Raw genomic sequence first — 6,000 nt, 5'->3', positions numbered from 1 at the left:
AAGAGAATTTCAAAGTCTCATGACCCTCTGAGAGAAAAAAATGTTATCTCATCTCTGGTTTAATGGATGACCCCTTATCTTAAAACAGTGACCTCTGGCTCTGGATCCTCCCATAAGAGGAAACATCCTTACCACATCCACTCTGTCAAGATTCCTCGAGATGTTATATATTTCAAATCTAAAATGAGTCGCCAATTTATCATCCCCCAGTTTACTATGATGTCTAAGGATAAATTCATCCCATATTAGTAGAAAGGCATACATTTATGAATAACTGTGACTTCAGATCCATATACTCTGTTCGTTACTTTCACATAGTTAAATTGTCAAATAGATCATGTTTAGAAGAAAATCGTAATAAAACAGAGTATGCTGCCTGTATGGAGTAATGGAACATCATTACTGTAGGCCATGAAAATCTTGATTTACTAATGTGGTTTAAATAGGATTGACTTTCTTGCTTAGACTCAGAGTTAGCAAGCTATAAATATGTCCAAATGGTCTGTTCTTAATAATTGTATCCAGATTGTGAGAAGTCATGGTAAGGCTTGGCTTTGAAAAGTGGAGGTGGCCAGGGTCAACAAAATACTGGTTTTGATTGAACCAGGATGAACTATACATATTAATAGAGATGTGAAAAGACTTTAGGCTCAATGAAACTGTCACTTTCTGATAGATCAACTTTATCTGGTCATCATTGCTCCACACTGTTGAAGCTGTCACTATTGGAAATATATCTAATCGTCTCTGTCTTTACAACCTTTCATGATGCCCTCTGCTGATAATTTATAACACAAATCTCATTCCATTGGCTTTGCTTCTTGCTTCCAGATTCTCAATTGTATCCTCTGGTAATTGACCACTGATTATAACTTGTTCAAATTTACTTTCTCAAAGTTTGTAAAAACCCAGTGACGGTCCATGATCTGTGACTCCAACTTTGAACCAGCTCAAGACATCATAGGATGCACGGCCTGTTGTTTTAAAATGGAGTGCAAATCATACCAACTTGTTGTCAAGCAGGCAAACTGCATTAATTTCTGGGATTAGCCTAATTGTTTTAATGGACCAGATCAGGCTGATGGCTAGCCAGTGATTTCATGGAGAAAAGTGTGTGTGTCAGTTCTGTCCCCACTTCCATGCTGTGCACTAAAATTAGAAATAGAGAAAGCACTGAAGTTCAGATGTCAGTGCCCCTGACCTTGCACTCTGCTGCTGATTTACAGTGTTTCCTAATCTTACTGAGCTGAGGGGCAGAATACATTTCCTATCTGGCCCCTCGGCTTTAAGTCAGCCACAGCTGGCACATCAAACAAGGCTACATTCATTAAAATGGCTCTCTACCCACGCACTGGAGCCCCAGCTCCCACATCCCCTTCTGCTCATTGGAACTCTGGTTCCCGCGCTCCCTTCCACTTGCCAAGGCACCAGTTCCTGCACTCCCTGTCCTCTCACCAGGGCTCTAGTTCCCACATTCCCCCCAGCTACCCACTTGGGCCCCAGTTCCCATGCTCCTCGTCTACCATTGGAGCCTCAGTTCCCATGCTCCTCATCTACCCTCTGGGGCCCTGGTTCCCTCACAACCCTTCCTCCCACTAGAGCCCTAGTTCCCATGCTTCTTTCCACTCACTGGTGCCCCAATTCCCTCACTCCCTTGAAACTCATTTTGTTCTGTTGGCCGTTGTCCCTTGAAACTTACCTGCTTCTGTTTCCCACACTCCCTTTAAGCTTGTTGGGGCCTTGTTTCCTATGCTCCATCGAAACTTACAGGCTTGACTGGAAAATTTATTATTCTACAGTGTAACATCTGAAGACAAGTGAATTAAAAGTGTGTTGGAGTATTAATGGAATAACATAAGATAGTCTGGAAAATCTTCTTGTCTGGCTTCAGCGAAGTCCTGAGCATGCCAGTTAAATGGAGTTTTACTGTAATTTGTACAAGCTTATATCATAGTTTATCAAGAAGTTCCAAGCTCACAAGATATCTGTTTGCCATGGCCCTAAGGGCTAACAGGAGCTGCTGGTGCTTAGGTTAGGCAAAACACATAAACCTTGTTATGACTATACTTCAGATAAGTTAATCTCTAGGCCTGCATGAATTGTGAGAAGGATCAGATGTAAGTATACTCAATATATTGTTTAACACCTAGATGAGGGTTTTGTGCTCACTGTGAAATCTCCCACTGTCAGTAAAGTTGTGCAGGAATCCTTAGATGTGTAACACAACATGGATTCCTTATCTGTCATTAATCCCTTAACAACTGGAGGGATGAGAGTTACACCTTTTACATCTTTTTATTGTTTTATTGAAATTTTGACTTCATTCAGAGGCAGCATTCTTGCATCCAAGTTAATAGTTTTGTTTCAGTCCACTTTAAATGATGAGTAAATAGGTAAGGCTAAAATGATGAGTAAATGATTCAGGTTAATCTTGGTATTGGCATTGGTTTATTATTGTCACTTGTACCGAGGTACAGTGAAAAACTTGTTTTGCATACCGTTCATATGGATCAATTCATTACACAATGAATTGAGGTAGTACAGGGTAAAAACAATATCAGGATACAGAGTAAAATGTCACAGCTACAGGGAAGTGCATTGCAGGTAGACAGTAAGGTGCAAGGTCATAACAAGGTAGATTGTGAGGTCAAGAGTCCATCTCATCATATGAGGGAACCGTTCAATAGTCTTAACACAGTGGGATAGAAGCTGTCATTGAGCTTGGTGGTATGTGCCCTCAGGCTCTTGTATCTTCTGCCTGATGGGAGCAGGGAGAAGCGAGAATGACCCAGGTGGGTGGGGTCTTTGATTAGGCTGGCTGCTTCACCAAGGCAGCGACAGGTATAGTCTGAGCCCCTGGAGGGGAAGCTGGTTTCCGTGATGCGCTGGGCTGTGACCACAACTCTCTGCAGTTTCTTGCGGTCCTGGGCAGACTTCAGTGCCATGTTGAGTAAGTACTAAATTATTGGAAGTGCCAGTTTCTGGGAATAAGGCATTGACCAGGTGCAAAGGATCCCATGATGGTTTATTCAAAGAAAAGTAGCAAGTACTACTTGTGATCTGACTAACATGATCCCTCAAAGAACACCATCAAAGTTCCAGTCACTAGTTATTACTGTCTATGGGATTTTGACAACTGTGTTTACCCATCAAATGGTTACAACTCCAATTCAGAAGTGAATTGGCTGTGAAATAAAGTGGTGTGTCCAGAAATTATGGAAAAGAAATATTTAACTCTAAATACTTACCCTCATTTTTTCCGGCCAATGAAGAAAAAAATCCAGAAAAGATCAGTATATAGTCTAAAAATTACTGTTCAGAAAAACTATGATAAATACTACAATAACCCTCTGATATTTTAAAGTATGTTTTAATAAAATAATAATGTCAACAAAAATATCATATGACTATATTAAGCATTCATCTGGCATCAGCTATTCCTAGACTTGCACATTTAAGTGTCACATATTACAAACATTATAGCAATTGAGCACATTACACATGCATCTAAGATACAGTTAAGATTGCTCAGATTTCATACCAAACTTAACATATTCATTTGAGGAAATAACAGTTCTTGCAATGCAAAAAATGGGTATCAAACATTGTGGTCTGTTCAGATTGAAAACTTTATTTACAAATCACTATTGTCAATATTAGCAGTGAGGTTTGCCATTGGTCTATGTTTTAACATGGGCTTTAACCAGTTTATTTTAAATGTGTTGATGCCTCTGCTAAAATGTTGCACAACGGAATGTCACAGGGACAAGTTAGTCACTCATCCACTGATGGCTTCATGTAACAGTAGAACAGTAGAGCATGTTACAAAAGAAACTGAATCCATACTGTATTAACCCTGATATTTAAGAGATCCTCAGAGACTGCTCTAAAAAAAGGTCCAGCAAAATGTCCTTCCTTTGAAGTGCACCCAGGCCAAGCAGGTTAGATGCTCTTCTACCCACAAAATATTGCTGACTGTTGCTGTATTCAAAGCCCTCTTGAGCCCTCCATCAACAGCCTCTGGATCCTCATTCTCCCCACAAGCTCTCACCCATCTTACTGCCCTCTGAATCAAACTGTCCAGTTTAGCATAAAAGACAGACAATGTATTGCCTTCATGAATGGTGAGCTGCAGCACCCATTCAGTACCCAGAGCTCCCTGGTGGCATTATAAAGTGGCTGAATGCATGAAGCCATTGCCCATTGAGGGATCAAGTCATAATTCTTGATAGATAAATTAAATCCAGATAGTTTCTTCTTGTATTTCATTAATTTAAAAGAAAACTAGCCATGACATCTATGAAGTTCTGATACTGAATCAGCAACTCATACTGTTGCTAATTGTATGAATCTCCACCAGATGACAAGATATGATTTATACTAAACTTGGATTTCTTCCTGTCAGGCATGGGCACTGCACAGGGAGGCTATCCCATAAAAGGGATACTGGTACAATTCTCTATCATAGTACCAAGTAGATACAAGCCCTATCCCCATCAGCCATACAACCCTCCATGGTAGAATGTAACTTTACCAACAAAAGAAATGTGACTGAAATGATATACATCAAATGATATTCAGTCTTTGTATAGAACGAGAACTAAGTTATCTGGGTCTACTCCTTGGAGATTTACATGACATGAATGTCCTGACAGTAACCACCACATGTGTCAGTACTCAACCAGTATGCAAGATGGACCCTCTCCCTAAGTGTAGTAATGGCAGTATTCAACTAAACAAGCTGCTTGAACTTTGCCTCACCCCATTCATTCTGTTTCTACTGCAGGTACTGTCATGCTAAGAAACACAGATAGGTCAATATTTTCCTCCAGCAAATACCATACAATCAAAAAAATGATTTCATTAGGTTAAAATGGGAATGTACTACATCATAAAATATATAAGATTGAACACATTTCGGTATGTTCATAGCCTCACATGTAGGTGCAAGTGAATATTAAATATAAAATGGCTTCATAACATTTCTACAAATTCATAATTCTGTTTGGGTCAGTTTCGCCAGCTCTCAATTGGCCTATCATTGGAACACCACATAAGCCATGCCATTGATGGCCAATTTGAAAACAATGATATTAAATCAGTATTGCATAATGATTAACTTCATGATCTGACTACTCTGCATATTTCTATCGAGTGACAGTGTTGGACATGCTTGTGCACATTTCAATGTTGCAACCAACAAAACTCACACTACAAATATGTGTTAGGTGTCAGATGTCAATTGGAAGTAAATCAATGACCAAGTAACGAGTGCCACCAGCTGAATATTTCAGTCTTAGACTTTTAAAATATTGCATGCAATTGTAATTGTAATTGCTTGCAACAGACAAGGACTTAATCAATGGGGTTCTTTCATTCAATCAAAACAGTGAAGTTGGGTTATTTCCATAATACACCTGTAATTACTGAAAAGTTTGACAATAGCTCCACTAATCCTCCTCTGCAGTACGGTGCTCTAAATTGTAATTCAAAATGCTACAAGCTCAGATCACACCACCAGACATTGTGCAAATGAATTCAAGAAATCTGGTGGAGCTGCTTCACTTGTCTAACTCACAATCACACCACAATGCCAGTCCAGGCAAATTGTCAACATGAAATGTTAAATGTGCAGCAACACAAGCACTACATAGTAATTTGGGTGTAAGGTTACTCAAAAGTGACATAAGTTTCACAGAGCTATTCTTACTGGCAACAGCAAACTGATGCCAAGGCATGTTTCAAAGGCTGAAGCTTTTTAAACTGTATATGAAATCCTTTCGGTGTTTATGTACAGAACAGTCAACTCTTGGCTATGATTAATGCCAGTAGGTCAAATCCCAGATGGTATTGATTTAGCTGACCTCAGCAAAGACATTATAATTAGCCTCGACATTAGGGAACAGAAACTCCACCAGGATTTCTTCTACTGATCACTATCTAGAGGACTCCACTGTATGGTCATGGATATAGATGTCAGGTGAGGACAAGCTTTTAACA

This window comes from Pristis pectinata, chromosome 11 (genome assembly GCF_009764475.1).
Source record: "Pristis pectinata isolate sPriPec2 chromosome 11, sPriPec2.1.pri, whole genome shotgun sequence".
In the NCBI taxonomy this organism is placed as follows: domain Eukaryota; kingdom Metazoa; phylum Chordata; class Chondrichthyes; order Rhinopristiformes; family Pristidae; genus Pristis; species Pristis pectinata.
The sequence above is the reverse complement of the archived record's forward strand: the minus strand, read 5'-3'. Positions refer to the sequence as shown.